At 37.8% G+C, this 15,626-nt stretch overlaps 2 long non-coding RNA genes across 5 annotated transcripts in view; both read left to right on the top strand.

Moving 5' to 3' along the window:
• Positions 1-2,801, top strand: part of LOC311441509 — a 175,515-nt gene extending 172,714 nt beyond the window's left edge. For all 4 annotated transcript variants that reach the window (XR_014696000.1, XR_014696001.1, XR_014696002.1 and 1 more), the window contains one exon: positions 1,847-2,801. This is a non-coding gene — a long non-coding RNA (uncharacterized lncRNA). The remainder of the gene's footprint in view (positions 1-1,846) is intronic.
• Positions 2,802-14,848: 12,047 nt separating this feature from the next.
• Positions 14,849-15,270, top strand: LOC311441753. The gene is made up of 2 exons (XR_014696196.1): positions 14,849-14,927; positions 15,020-15,270. It is a non-coding gene; the product is annotated as an uncharacterized lncRNA (long non-coding RNA).
• The last annotated feature ends 356 nt before the right edge of the window (positions 15,271-15,626 follow it).

The following is a 15,626-nucleotide window of genomic DNA, read 5'->3' as shown; positions in this document are numbered from 1 at the left end:
CACCCCATTATTGATTTTTTTTATTATTACTATTTTCTGACATTCTTGCAAGAAATTTAAGATCAGCAGTATTTTAGGTACCGGTTCTTCTATATGTAGTATGAATAATGGACCAAGTGAGATATGCCTACTCTTGTTGCTTTTATTGTTTTGTGTCTTGTAAGAAATCAAATATTTCTGGGGCTCAGCCAAAGCAGATGCAGGTAGAGGTGATGAGATGGATCGATTGAATACATCTCTAATAGTAACTGCAGATTTCCAAAACCATTGCATTTGTCTGAATGTAGCTAGCTACCAGTCTAGAAACAGCTGAATGTACTCCTGCAGTCCTTCCCAAGCAATTGGCCCATACTGTCCCTTCAAAACATCTTGGATCTGTGGTTTGTTTGTTTGTTTATTTTTTCTAAATTTGCCTTCAGGCTACTAGGACTTGCTCTGTATTTTAAGTCATAGCACTCCTTGTAGTGCCTGCACAATATCTATTGTGTAGTGAATTTAGGGGCTTGGTCTATCCTCCTGACCTGACACTCTGCACAGAGCGCGGCTCTGGCTGTGGTCAGACTTCCTTGGGGATGCCCTCAAATGCCACACATGGTGCCTGAGTGCTTTACCAGCTAAAGGAGAAGTGAGAACACAAAACTAATGAAAATACCCTGGATGCACCCTGCAGGGCCTGGAGACAAGCCACACATGTTTTGGTCTCTCCCAGTGTGCTTGCAGCAGCGCATCTGTATATCTAAGCAGAGGACAAAGTGTTGGAGATGTAGCTCAGCTCTAATTGCATATTGCTGCTGGTAAATTCTGTACAGTTTAATGCAAAATTGAATGTACTTTGGGCCCTGCTGGGTGAGTTAAGCAGATGTTTATCGTGTTGCTTTAACAAGCAGGTTAATATTTCTTGTCAATACGTAATCATTCCTATGCATCAAAGAGTATTTCAACAAGTTTGTGTATAAATCAAGACTCTTCCAAATCTTGAATCTTCAGGGGGTGTTTTAGTTATCATTAAATTATTTCTTACAAGGGAAACATCTTGAGGATACTGTCAACATTTACAGTTATCTTTTGCTGCCTCATTGCTTTTTTCATTTTGAATAATGATAATTTCTGCTATAACTTAAAGTTGACACTCCATTTTCATAATATTTCATTGGGTATTTTAGACAGCTTTATTGCAGTTATTTTTGCTTCTGTCCTGAGAGAATTAATTCAATCTATTGTCACACACCAGTTCCACACCATTAGTAAACTCTTCATCAGGTTTGTAATCCAACATGCTTCTTCTCCATTTATCACTTGTCTCTTTCCACTGGGCAACAAAAAGGAACATCTGGCTGATACGTCCTATCTATACTACGTGAGTTACTGCTCTGTTGCTCAGAGCAAGTGGTCACTTCTTGCTGTCCTGATGCCCTTCAACTAAATTGAGGTGCAGAAGGCACTGGCAGAGCTGAACTTGAATGCAAGGCTGAGGAATTTATGGTGGATGTGCCTAATTATAGGAAACAGTGGAAGAATTTGAAGAAGACAGTGGTGTATCAGATTGATGGGCAGGGGAGGTCATTTTAATAGCTGCATTTTGGGTAGACTAGAGATCAGTAGTATTTTAGAGCAAGCGAGGACCCAGAGGAAGAAACTGTGTTGATGTATCTAGAAATGTATTGGGGTGACAAATGCTTTCTACTACAGTATTCTCTATAAGATGGTATCCTGCTTTAAATCACATGGCAAGATTGCCAAAATATAAGATTTCCAATTTAAGAGAAACTTTTATTTCACTCAAGCTCAGCAGAGGTCCATTTAGAAGATCCTTATAAAATGGATTTTTTTTTTTTTTTTTTTTTAGGACTGCTGCTTCATGGTGTGTTCGAGAAGGATGGAACTTAGCAGCTTAGGGGGGAGTTTGACTTCTTGTCTTATTGAGAAGGACATTTGATGCTGATGGCTGCATTTGGCTTTGTCATGTACCTGGTTTTGAGTGATGCCCTCCACAGCTTATGAACTCCTTTTTCCATACCTATTTTCCTATTTCTGAGTGAAATGCCTCAAGCCAGTGAAGCTTGGAGCTGATTCCAGAATTTACCACCTCTGAAATCTGTCTCCAAGGCTCTGAAAGCCTTAGTCAAAGCCAGGGCCTTGGGACTTCTAGGAACCCAGCTTCAAAACAAGATGGCTGCAATTCCAGGTTTAGTGAATTGCAAGTTTTGAGTTATTTGCTGAGATATGTCCGGGCAGTCATAGTCTTGACATTGCTGCTTTGTACTACACTTTACTGCTGTAATTTGCTTTGAGATGTACATGCTTTTCTAGAACCATATTAGATACCAACAGTCTGCCTTTGTCAGTCATCTGCGTATAAGTACTACAATACAAAGTAAATTAATCAGAGTTGTCCATAGTAAGCAAACAGATTCCTATATACTTATACACAAATAGTTTGATACCTCCATCTGGGAATATCTTCAGACTTTAAAATTCTTTTTCCATGCTGCATGCTAAATTGCAAATCAAAGGCACTGCCCCATTGTCATATTTAAAGAGATCTCCCCCTTTCTAGTGCCTTGAACCAAGTAGTGCACACGGACTAAAACTTGGTTTAATCGACCAGGCATAAAACTGAAAATAATTTTTAACCAAATGCAGTCAAGGGTGAAGTTTGTCAGATGTAACACTTCTGAGTCCAAACTTTTCTCCGTAATGTTCCACTCCTGAGTGCAATCTGCAGTAAAATATAATGAGGTGTCAGTTTTACCCACTCCATGCAAACTAATGAAAGATATTAAAGATGTAGCTTGGTTAATACAATGGTTTCAGTTTTACATTTCCCTAAACCCTTGTCCATCTTGCTTATTTGCTTTCCAGCTAAATACTGTAAATGAAAGCAATAATGACTGATGAGAGTAAACACACTTTGCAATATGTAAAACAAACACTGACAAATTGGAGCAGTATAGCAGCAATAAAGGTCATTTGTTCTCTAGAGATCGTAAAAAAGAAAGTTACCTTTAGTGAACCCAAAAGTGACTTATTTTGATTACTGTTAACAAGTGAAACAAAATTCTTCCTGTTTCAAGTTCATGGTGCAGGATGATGCTGAAATATAACCGAGGAAAACAAAGTCAGAGACAGGTCCTGAACCATCAGTGACAAATAAAATGAGTAAATTACTGTTAGGACTGGCATGGAAAATATCATCTATTTCCCTTTTATATACCAGAAATAAGTTTGTGTTTGAATATTTCCTCTGTCTTCTAAATACTTTTCTTGGGCACATAGGTGGGGATATTCAGAAATGGTTTTGGAGAATTCCATGTTTGTTTTTTTTTTTTTTTTTGGGGGGGGGAGGGGGGTGTGGAGGGGGGGAGAATGGGTGAATTCCCATTTGAGCTGACCTCCTGGGAGATCATTAGATAATTGCCAAGTTGAGAGCTAAAATTGGAGGAATAAATTGGTTCCTTCAGGTTCATCTAGATTTGTTTAATAGGTTCAGGATCTATTTGCCTACTTGTTATTAATTCTTGAAGGTGCAGATAGTTTTGCAAATATTGAATTATATATGATACAGAAGCATCCTAACTTTGAAATGTCCGAGACCTAATCTGGATATGTGTAAAGCAACTTGTTCTAGAAAACACTTTTTTCATATGGCTTTTGGCAAGCACCTGGACAATCAAAAATGGCTGAAAGAAATATGTTGCAGGATTGGTGCTTTTTGTTGCAGTGTGCCATTTTTTCTATACCTTCACACCATGATAAAATATTATTTTCATATCCTCTATATATGCTAAATTAATAACTCATCTAGATTTTAAGTGGATTTTTTCAAAAAATTTTTTTGGACTGAAATAAATATGTTTACTTGTAGAAATATTAAAATAAGGAAAATATTCTCATTTAATTTTAGCCATGTTGATATTAAAGGCAAATGTGTTGGCATAGATCTAAGGAAGGACTTACAGGAAGAAATAATTGCAGTTCTGTATCATTACTCTTGACTGTATCAGGGAAAATTAAACTATTTTAACAGGAATTCTGTAATGAAACTAAAAAGAGAATTCTTGGGAAATTTTTCCTAGAAAAATGTATACCTGCCTACTCTTAAATTGCTGTTTGTTTGTTTGTTTGTTTGTTTTGTTGTTGAAACAATATTTAAGAGTTTAATACACAAATACATAAATAGAGCTATGTAATTTAATCATTTTTAGGAAAATATCTTGAAAGAGTTTTGTCTGAATTCAATATTCACAGCTCCAAGAGGGGCAAACACAATTTCTTAGGACAGTGTCACTGCTATAGTTAAGGAACAAATGCAGGCAGATAACAGGCAGCATTATCTGGAAGGTTAGGAACAAATTAAATAAAAGATTGGAGCTGTCACTGTTGCATGTTGTTATGTGGAAGAGATAGGAGTGTATAAAAATATTGCATTGATATAAGGACATTATTGCCACTGGTTGTAGCTGTGATTTACATGCTGATGGTGATATCTTTGGTTCTTGTAGTATGTAAATGATTTTCATAACAAATCTGCTTAGCAAGGTAAAAGCATTTCTTAAATGTCTTTTAGCATACATGACCTCCCCAATTGCACTGGCATTGTATTGGTATCATGCACTGCAGATACTCCTCAAAGCGGTTTGTTTTACCACTGTGGCCAAGAAGAGCATGTTGTGAGGAAGCCAAGTAAGCAGCAGGAGCCATGGCAATTCAGTGAAACAATTCTATTTCTTATTGTTTTGATACTGCTTTACGTGTAAAACCATAACGCATGCTCTGCCCAAATCTGGAGTTGATTGCTCTGAAGTTTACTACAGTTTTCAATATTCATTCTTAAAGGGTTTGCTATTCAAATGCAGAATATCAGAAAATACTCTGTCCTGTGAGGGGGAAAAAGAAGTCACTATAGTGTTCTAAATACAATGAAACATTTTACAAAATAAAAATGAGGAATGGATTAAAACCCGTGTTTAAATATGAATTGTGTAATATTTGGTAGAAGTGTTCTTTAATTTCACTTATAAAAAAATAAACCACTTGTTTTCTGATTCCTTTTTTATTTTATTTTATTTTATTTTATTTTATTTTACAAAAAAGAAAAAAAAAGCAATTGGAGGGAAGCTACCATTTTGCACCAAATGTTTTCAGACAAAACCAGAGTAATTTCAAACACATCCGAGGCTTTCTAGGAAGACACTGTTCTTTAAACTAGATCACTCTTCCATTTAAGGAGAAAAGTGGATTAGTCCCTAGGGCAGTAAAAAATAGAGGCTTGAAACAAATCTGATATTAGAGTGAGACTTTTCACTATGCAATTTTTTTTTTTTTAGAACTTAATGTACAGTTTTCTCTGGTAGTGGGATGCCTTGACTAGAGCAGTCTTTTGACTGCATTAGTGAATTACTTCTTAAGGTGCTTGGAGCTTAGCTACTTGGAAACTGCTGGTCAAAATTCTTTAATGTACATATACTTATATATTGTTATATTACTCCCAATTTGGTGATTTAATATAAAATTTAATTTCATTATCCTATTTTCAGTATATACTTTTGTATTCCATTTGTTTTCCTCACTCATTATTTTTTAAACTTTATACTTATTTCTTTTTAGTAAACTGAAAACTAAAACAAAACCAGATACTAATTTGCTGCTTTTAAGCAGACATCCAATTAAGAGTCCGTGCTTTCTAATGGTCAATAACCATAAGACAAAAATCATAGGTAATTAACCAAAACTTAATTATTCCTAATAACTGGTATTTGGTTTTGTTGTTTCATTATTTGAAATACAAGTTAAAGTATATAATCTCAAAAATGAATGACATTTCAGAGTGTCTCCACTGTCTCTGGAGAAGATGGACGTAGGCTGGCTGAGGTTAGAGCTACTTGGTGCTCATAGAGGGAAAAGGGGGTGGTTTGTGAGCATGTGCTAGTCAGGCTGGTATGTCCTTATGGTAACAATAACAGCATGGAGGCACCTCTGCTGTCCCAGTGTCAATAAAATAAGACTATCCTGCCTTATGGCAAAAGATCTAAGTCTTGTATGGTGTCATTAGTTCAAGGGTATCCATGTGCTCTTAGATGTGAATGTGAATGTGATGGAGATAAGGAGTTAGGGAATCACATATGTTAGATGGTGAAACCAGTAACTCTGCCTTTGAGGGGATTAATGAGATTTGCTCTGTGAAAGAACTTTCTATATTGTCATCTGAACTGTGGAAATCTGGATATTTTCTTTGTTTCAAATCAGTGATGTTTTATGGAAGAAATATGTCTGAATATGTGTGTATATATATGCATGATTATGCAAAGGAAAACTAAATTACAGCTTACAGCTGCACAAACTGCTACAATGGAAGGATCAAAAAGCGGTGGTATGGTTTCAGAAAGAACTTGCTATAATAAAATATGAATAGAAAAATCAATATGCAATATGCAGGTTTTATGGGAATTGGTTTTACAATGGGTTTAGAGAGATTAGTGCAATCTGGACAGTGTTGACTGTAGTGTCTGTTTTGTGAGATGAGCAAAGGCATTTACTAAATTTACTACAGACAAAGATTTTGTAACAGTTACAACACTAAAACTGAACCACTTGCGATGCCTGTGGGTATGTGCCGTGCACATCCCATATGAAGGAACATGATGGACATCCTGTGGCTGGTGCTGCTTCCAGTCCTCCCATGCAGGCTTTCCAGCTTGTGTCCTTTAGCAGAAAGCTCTGCAAGGTGAATTTCATTTCTCTGCATTGCCAAAGAACTCAGTTTGTCCAATTTTTCTACTATTTCTTCCAGATATCCCCTGTAGCCATATCAGTTTGGGTTTCTTAGTGGGAGCACTCTTGCATCTCTGGCTGCATTTGCGCTCTTGAAGGTTGTTGAAGAGGTAGTGAGAGGGACAGCATGTGAAGGATTTATATAAAAGAGCATTGACACCCTTTAATTTATTACAACAAGCAGCTTTAATAACGGTGTAGGTATCAGAAGCTGAACTGAAGCCTTCATAAGAAGTACAGAGATGAAATGTAATAGGCTGTATACATGGTTGAAATATCATTGCTACTTAAAGTACAGCACTTACCCTCAGAGTGCTCTCTAATCCATTTTAAATTGAATATGAATAGTTCAGTGATAATGCCTTTTTTTTTTTTTTTTCATCAGTGTGTTGTTTTTCTAAAACAATCATGGATCTTAAAAGCTCCACGTTTCTGCCTCAGCCTGTTGCAACATGGTTTTGTATTTGCTGTGCATATCTATTTGCTAGCAACATATTTTAGACTTTGTAACAGCACAGGGGTTGATATATTGAATAAACATTTCAGGAGATATAGAAAGGGCTTCAGCCTTGCCATTCGCTCCCATTTTCATCTACCTGCTGCAAGCAGGTGCGAAGGGGGATGCATCCCAGGGGACAGGCTCTAGCTGGACCCACCTGAGTGCTGGGGCTAGGTCCAGCGAGTGATGCATCCACTCCTAACACAACCCGTTGGGTTCATTGGATTAAGTCTGCCCCAGAAATTTCAAAACAAGACGTTAAAATGCCACAGCAGGGAGAAAGGAAAAGACCAGGGCAAAGCTGACACTGCAAGCCTTGCAATGCAACAGTTGATGCCCCTTGAAAAGGCTTGCCTGTTATTAATTTATGCTTGAATGTTACTGGTTGCACCAAGAGAAGTAAACCTTTGGCCCCTGTTGGTGGCCCAAGTGTGCATGCGCACACAAAAAAGTGAGTGGCAGACTGCCATTTTACTACCATTAAAAAGAATCTCAGTATTTTCTCACACCAAGGTAAGCACGGTATTATTTTTTAAAGGGTTCTCAAAGTCAGAAGGAGTTTACGGAAGGAAAAGGGGAATAAAAGTTATTTACTCCAAAATCTACTTATGCAAAAAGAGACATTATTTTTCATGCCATTGTATTTTTAATAATTATTAGAGAGGTTGGTTTTCATTTTGTCAACAGAGGCAAAAAAAAAAAAAAAAAAAAAAGTGGTTGTAAAACTCTTACATCAGTGATGCCTTTGATGGAAACAAGCTAGTAAATGAAACAGAAATTCTGCTTCTGGGAATGCTCTTGTGCAAGCAGTGCCGCATCCTTTTCATTTTTTGGAAGTGTGTCTTTATCCATCCCTGTGAAATGCCCAGGGTTGCTGAGATTTATTAGCAAGGTGAGCTGGCTCCTGTCATGTGAAATGTTATTAATGGCTTTGTGACAATTCACATAAATTGCATCATGTGAACTTCCATTATCATGCTTATCTGTAACCTCCTAAAAATGTCAAGGTTGTTAGTTATTTATATTCTTCCTCTTATTTCAGTGACCTCAAATTATATCATTGCTTTTCATTTCACAACTGTTTTTGCCCTTCACCATAGTTTCTATTATTTTATTTGTCATGGAAGTCAAGCAGATTAGTAAAGCAATATTCTCAGCCAGCCTTAAAGCCTGGTCAGGTTTCAACTGCTTGTCTCTCTGTAAACCAGCTGTACATTTAAAACAGCTCCTGTAAAGCAGCTTACATACCTGTGTTTACAGCTTTTGGACAGCTTAGCCCAGCAGAATTCATTTCATACTGTTGACATTGAACAGGCAGAGCAAGAGCCAGAATAGAATGGGATCTAAAAATAAGGCTCTGGCGAGGTACCTGTCCACAGAAGGTGCTCAGTGGCTTTCACTGAACTGGTTTCAGAGCATCTGAACAATTGCTGTAAACACAATGCAGTGAGGACAAAATGAGGATGCAGATCTTCATTTATTAAGGTCTTGAGTGAGCAGTACTGAAAGTAAATGTGAGCCGGATTCCTTTTGCATGAGAAGGAAACGTGCCCTCAGGGACAGCGAGAATGGCAACCTGGACAGTGGCTTGATGGGTATGAACGATTTGAGTCATCGTGCTTGTGGTAGCAGCTATCACACAGTCATCATTCAGGATGCCAAAGGAATGGCCTTGTTTAACAACTTTGCCTTGAATCGTATTTAATCAATTCCGGTCTTTTCCCATGCATAATTTATATGGCAAATAATTTTTGCATGGCTAACAACTAAATGGTGCTATGGATCAAATAAAGTATTAAAGATGAATACTAATCAAATAGTGAACACTGCAACAAGTTTTTATCAGTGCTGGAGGAGTGATGGTGGATACTGGAGTAGATTTATGGTTGCTTGATGTCCTGACAGCAGGACAAACAAAGTGCATACGTGACCTGAGGAAACTGTAATAATGCCTAAATATTTGTAGTCCTTGACTGTGTATACTTTGGTAATAATTTTATGTGAGTCACCTGCAAGTGTAATGTGACATACATAAACGTTCACGGTATTGGGACATTGTTCTTAATGTTTTCCAAATAAATGCTGGAAGGTATAAAATTCACTCCATCCTTAGACAGCATTCCTTTAAAGAAAATTTTGAAAGAAAAATGAAGTAGACAAGTTTCTCAAAGTCATTCCCCAGGAAAACGCTCAGGAGCGTTAAGCTGTGCAAAGCAAGCCCAGCTAGAGTGGTTCCTTACACCTGTTTCTGAAAGTATTTCTGCTGTAACACTTCTCAGCAGCAGAGGTACTGCTAACAGCACATTTAAATTCAGTACTGTAAGATTGGCTGCATTTGGTTGGGATATTGATTCTGGTACCCCAAGGGCTTTGAGGAGCAAAATATTTCGAAATGAGGGAAAGCTGGAATGGTGACAAGTGCTTCTTTCCAAAGGAAAGTAAGCCCAGTCCTGGCTGAATCTTGGCTGAATCTTGTGCTTGCACTTCAGGCTTTTGTGACGTGAATATCCAAGGTAAGCCGAAATTAGATGGGAATGAAGTTTCAGACATAACATTCTTGACTATCTCTTCTGAGAGCTTTGGCAGGAGCAGCGCCCTTCTTTTCCTCCTCCATGCCTCATTTTGGGGTGGGGGATCACCAGTCCCCTCCCCACCTGCTCACTTCCCCTGGCACCTGGCTATCTCATGCCTCTTGTGCCATTGTGGGACATGCAATGTGGGCTTCCCTTCCTTCTCCTCATACATTTCTGATTTCTTTGAGAACCAAACCACAGTTAAGTGCAGGCAGTGGCCAAAGTGTGCCAAAACTTTACAGATCTTGCCCTGCTCCTGCCCCCCCGGGCTGCCGAGAAGTAGCGTGGCCAACACACGAGTGAGCCAGCAGGCACAGCACCTGGCGCACCCCAGGCTGTCAGGGGGACAAAAGGATCTTCCCCAGCATCCCCAAAAGCTGACCAGCAAGGTGGCCGCAGCAGGGCCCCAAGCAGCACCATGCTCCTGTTGTGGCTGGCACCATACAAACACAAAAAGAGAAAACAGCTCCTGCTCTGCAGAGGCGGTAGCCAAAATAAAGCAGATAAGAAACAAGAATGAGAAAAGAGAGAGGTGAAATGTTTTGACCAACTCAAAACAGGTGCTTGGCAAAGCAAAATACAGAACTCAAGGTTTCAAGCTGTGTCATATAGACCATGTTATTTTTCTTATTTTTCCTGTTGATAACACTAACAAATACTTAGGAAAACAAGTTATATTATTTAAAATTTAAAAAAAAAAAAAAAAGGCAGAGAATAAAAAAAACTTTATTTGGTCTTGCTTCCAAGATATAAAATTGAGGAATTGCTCTAATCTTATTAAAAATGTTTGGACTTTTAATAAGAACTTTTTTTTTTTTTTTTTTTTTTTCCTAAGAGAATGTGACAGTGCGTCCCAAGAAGTTGGTGAAATAAGTAGCCAATCTCCAGGAAAGACACAACTCTCAATGGACTTGTACTGCCTAACTAGATGAATGCTTCTGCTGGTTGCAGAGTTTCCCAGACTTGAGTTGATGACTTTTTTTCTACAGCTTTGTACAAGTAATCTTTAAGAATCTAAGGCTAAGATTGGGATGTATTTAATAATATCATGAATGATAATATGTAATGTCTCTATTAAATTCAAATAATTTAGTACAATTTAAGTAAAAATAGAATTAATTCTGAGATAATATTGTCTACATTTCAAAAATAGAAGTAATAATTTTTAGTGTGGACTTGCTAAGGCATGGAGAATTCATTTTTTTGACATCTGGCATCTCAAAATATTCAGCTGAATAGTTAAACCAAACACACTGGCAAAGTTACAGAGTTCAGCTTTGGGCCCCTTGCAGCAGTGACAGGCTTTTCAGCTGTTCTAAGAGAAGGCTGATGCTTGTGCTTCTTATCCAAGGTTAACTCCTGTCCCCTCCTTGGAGAGGCCACAGAATGATAAAGGGAAAAGAACAAGAGAAAATAATTCTGGTCATAAGCAGGTGAACATGAATTTGAATTTACAGGACAAGTACATGGGAAAGCAAACAAAGGTGTAAAAAAATAAAAAATCCTGATGTAGAGGTAAGAGCATTTCCTGTGGAACAAGTACTTGTTCTTTTTATTAGATTATAAATCAATGTTGAATGAGTTGTCACTCTTTCAAACCTGGTTCTTCTATTTATTCCTTCCCTATATTGAGCGTTTTTGCACAGAACACCTTTCTATAAGCTTTGTCAAAATGAGAATGCCTGGAATGGTTTGAAGTACACCAACAGCCTCATACTGAATTTATTTTCATTAGAAAGACATTTCAATCTGCAGACAATAAGCTGTAAGGTTTGTGGTGGGTGCAGTATGCTCCGAAATCCAACTGACTGGTTTTATTAGGGTACTATAATTGTCAGAATGGCCTGGACTGCTTTTGTCTTCCTTTATGGAAGCTGGTATATAGGAAACCAGAAAGTGGCCATCACATTGTCTGTGCTCAACTTGCAGTTCTCACATCTGAATTTCAGTACTGTCTTATACCACTATTTCTTGTCTTCTCACTAAGCTTTAAAATTTAAAAATAATTTAAAAAATAAATTAAAAAAGATTTTGAGGGAGACTTTTATGAATGTATGATGCTACCTCCAATATATAAACTGAGTCTGCTGGAGTGAAATTACTAGCAGAAATGTAAATTAATTCTGTCGAAGTTGGAAATGTAACATGTTTGCATTATGCTATCTTTTTGTAATTGCCAGATTACACAGCACTTCTACAAAGTTATTAGTTATTCCAGAGTGTCAACCTGCCAAAACAGGAGTCAAAAGGGGCTATTGCAGAGAGTTTGTTGAATCCTGCATGTGCCCCCAGCACTTTTTTCTAGATCTCCCCACAGAAGGGAGCTTGCCCCTCCTAGACATACTGCTGACCCTTCCCTGAAGACCAGCAGTTTGCAGGCAGTGGTCCCCAGCAGCAGGTCTGTTTCTAGTTCTTATTCCAAAATATGTTTTCTCAGGTATCTGCATTCCTTTGGAAGGTATATATTCTTTTATTAAAATGAATGTCTTGGCTCTGTACTTGGTTATTCCTTAAGCATGTGAAGGATGGGAGGCTGGAATGATTAATTAATAAGGGTTTTCAAGAGCCTATTGCCCTATGCCAAGTTTTCCTAAAAAAAAAAATTCAATATAATTTTTTTTAAAGAGGCTTTGGAAGGCAATTAATTTTTTATCTATTTATTATTGTTTCACCTTGAGATGGGAACAGCAAGTACTTTGATAAATGGGATCAAAAGTTTGTCTACCTTCAAAACTACTTTTGCAAGTCTCTGCACTCTTTGATGTTAGTTTAGGATTTCCTTACAACCTGTGCTTCTCCGAGTCTGACCATACCTCATTGCTGCTCACGTGAACAGTAGATGAAAGGGGACTGTTTCTCTCCTGTCAATTTAGGAACAAAGCCACTTTATTAACACTGTGGTAGGTCAGGTCCCAACTCTCTTGCCAGTGGTGTCATGTGCCCTGTACTCTTAGCACAGGTTTGTCGTCACCATTTTGGTTTGGGGGGACTATTTCTATTCCTAAAGAGACTTCACAGTATATATATATTTTTTTCTTTCCAAAAGTTAATAGATGCCATTGTCTGGACTGGAATGCAAGCATCCATAAAAATAATGCCAGGGAGATATTTTTTAACACTTCTGGCTTTCAACAGCTCTGAAACTTGTTCCTTTCTTTGTTTTCATCTTTTCTGTTTTGTATTGGATTTGCACTTTGTGTTCAAGATGGTGGGTTTGCTTTTGCCATAGAAGCAGATACTTCTCCTTGACATGAGGTGGTACTTATCTTCTGTAGCTATTCATCAAATAACTTTTTTGAAACAATGCTAAACTAGTCTTAATCAGCACAGGTTTCATGGAATTAGAGGAACAAGGTCGCATGGACACAAAGGAGAAAGTCCCCATCTTTTAATTGCAGCCTGGCGGAGGCAATAAACTTGTTTGTCTTTTATTTGTGCACAATGGAAGGAGCATTGTAAAGGTAATCTGAGGCTGTGATGTGACTTTTCCCTAGCCCCTAGTTGCAACAGGATTCTAATAAACTACATGCAGAGAGCAATTTTTCATTTTGAGCTAAAAAATAAAATGACATCTCAACAGCAGCATCAGCACCAGTGACCTCAAGATTGCCCGTCACAGGCCATCAGTCCCTGAGCACCTGTCACATTTGGGGATTTCGTTAAAAAAAATGTCAGGGTGTCAACACATTTACCATATAAAACTTTTCTGTTAGTGTCTTCTCTTGTTTTATATCCCTATCATTCAAGCCTAAAGCGTTAAAAATCCTGCAAATGCTTTGGAAGTAGAGCAGCGATGTTTGGTAACAGAATGCTCATTTCCTTTAAGTACTTCCATCCAGCCCTGAAGAAGTAATCACTTTACAGAAGCTAATAAAGAATGGATTAAGCTACAGCTTTGAAGAACTCATCTCAAAAGGACCCTGAAACCACTGTCTAAAAGCAATATTATCAGTATTAGAAGCTGAAAAATTACACCAAAAGATCTAGGTCAGTGCATTATAAGGAGAAACAATAGAACTGATGTCAGAAATATTACCAAAAGTCTGCCTCTAGTAGTCTGGGGGGGGATTTAAGTCATCAACTTTGTTTTTATTTGAAGGGTTTGTGGCATGAGTATGTAAATCTGTATCCCCATGTTTGAGATTTGGCTCCCAAAGCTCTGCTTTGGTGTCTTGTTTTAAAGGCCAACCACCACAGAGATCTTCACAAATGTACATCAGTGTATGTAGACTACTGAAAATATGTATACATATAAGCATATGTGTATAAATAGATATTCTAATTTCCCTTTAGAATGTTTTTTTGGTTGTTTGTTTTTTGGTGGTGGTGTGTGTTGCATATGAAAACATAGCAATATATTGTGGCACCAGTGACATGCTTGGATGCCATGCTACATAGCTTCATTAGCAGTCTGATCCAGTGTGCTTCCCAAAGTTGCTTTCCTGCTTGCTGATGCCCCAGTGGATCAATCAAAGCAGTGGCAGCTCAGGGAGTCAGGGCCTATAAATGTGATCCTTGCTTAGAAAAAGCTTTCATTGACCTTAATAAAATAACTGAAGCATCAATATTATTAATTAATATTTAGACTGTAAGACTTGACACTCTGCAAAGGCAAGGATTTGATTTTTTTTTTTTTTTTTGTGGTGGTTGTTTTTTTCAGGGTTAGTCTTCTTTTCCCACAACTCAGAACTAGTAACTAAACCACAATTATTTACCCGATGCTATTGTTCAGGTGTTATGTCTGTGAGCTGTACTTAGTTTTCAAACTAAACTTGCCTCCTCCGTTCTCATTGCCCAAAACCTCTCTTGGCAGAGAGCACCACAGACAGGGTACTGCTTTGACCTGTCTCAAAGGTTCTCTGAACCTTAATTCCCCTTGTCTGGAAGCTATGAGGCCCCACAAACTAAAACAGAGGGCAATCGGGCAGCAGCCAGGTGTATCCACTTACAGGCCACAGCTGCTTGCTTCTGCCAAAAGTAAGTGGCAAGTTTCCAGCAGGAGATATTGGTAAAAACTCTCTATGAAGGGCATGCTGTAGAGAGAGGAATATTAACAGGGATGAGGTAGATGTGCACAGTTTTGTGTAAGTATCCTTCTCAAAGTACCTGAAAAATGTAGATTGTATTTTTTTTGAGTTATGAACATTTTGTTCCTTTTGCATCTACTTGCCTAAAGGGAAGAAGTCAAGGAGAAACCGTATGCTGTGAACGCATTGTTTGTAATGAAACCCATGGAAGACGTGTGTGTATGCATATGTGTATGCACGTATATATACGCATATGAGATTTGAAGTCTTGAAGACATATTTATGAAGAATATTATGTGTTATACCAGTGAGTCATGTGAAGCGTGTAATCACAACAGGATGTTAATGCAGACATTTTTTGTTGTTGTGAGCAATAAAAAGATTTCACATTGTTTTATCACTTCTGTTGAAAGCACAATTTTAATAATATGATAATGGAGGTGGGGGAAGATAACTGGAGTGTCTGTGACAAAATTATAAAACTTTTTTTTCTCTGTGAATGCTTGTGGATACTGGGAAACTACCTATCTTCTGGCTGTTTGATTTGATTGTGTATATTACTGCAAAAGGTAATTAAGCTTCAGGAGGGGGAGGGGGAAAGCAGAAATAAAAAGTGTCAGAATAAAATGAGTTGTATAGCTACAGGAAAGCTATTTTAAAAAATCAATTATTCTCTGAAACATGAGAAGCTCCATTTCAGAAATTACAACAAAAGGAACTGCTGGTAACCACCCCACTATATATCCATTTCTCAAA

The sequence above is a fragment of the Aythya ferina genome, assembly GCF_964211825.1.
Source record: "Aythya ferina genome assembly, chromosome: 9".
Lineage (NCBI taxonomy): Eukaryota > Metazoa > Chordata > Aves > Anseriformes > Anatidae > Aythya > Aythya ferina.
This window is presented reverse-complemented; position numbering and strand designations above follow the sequence as displayed.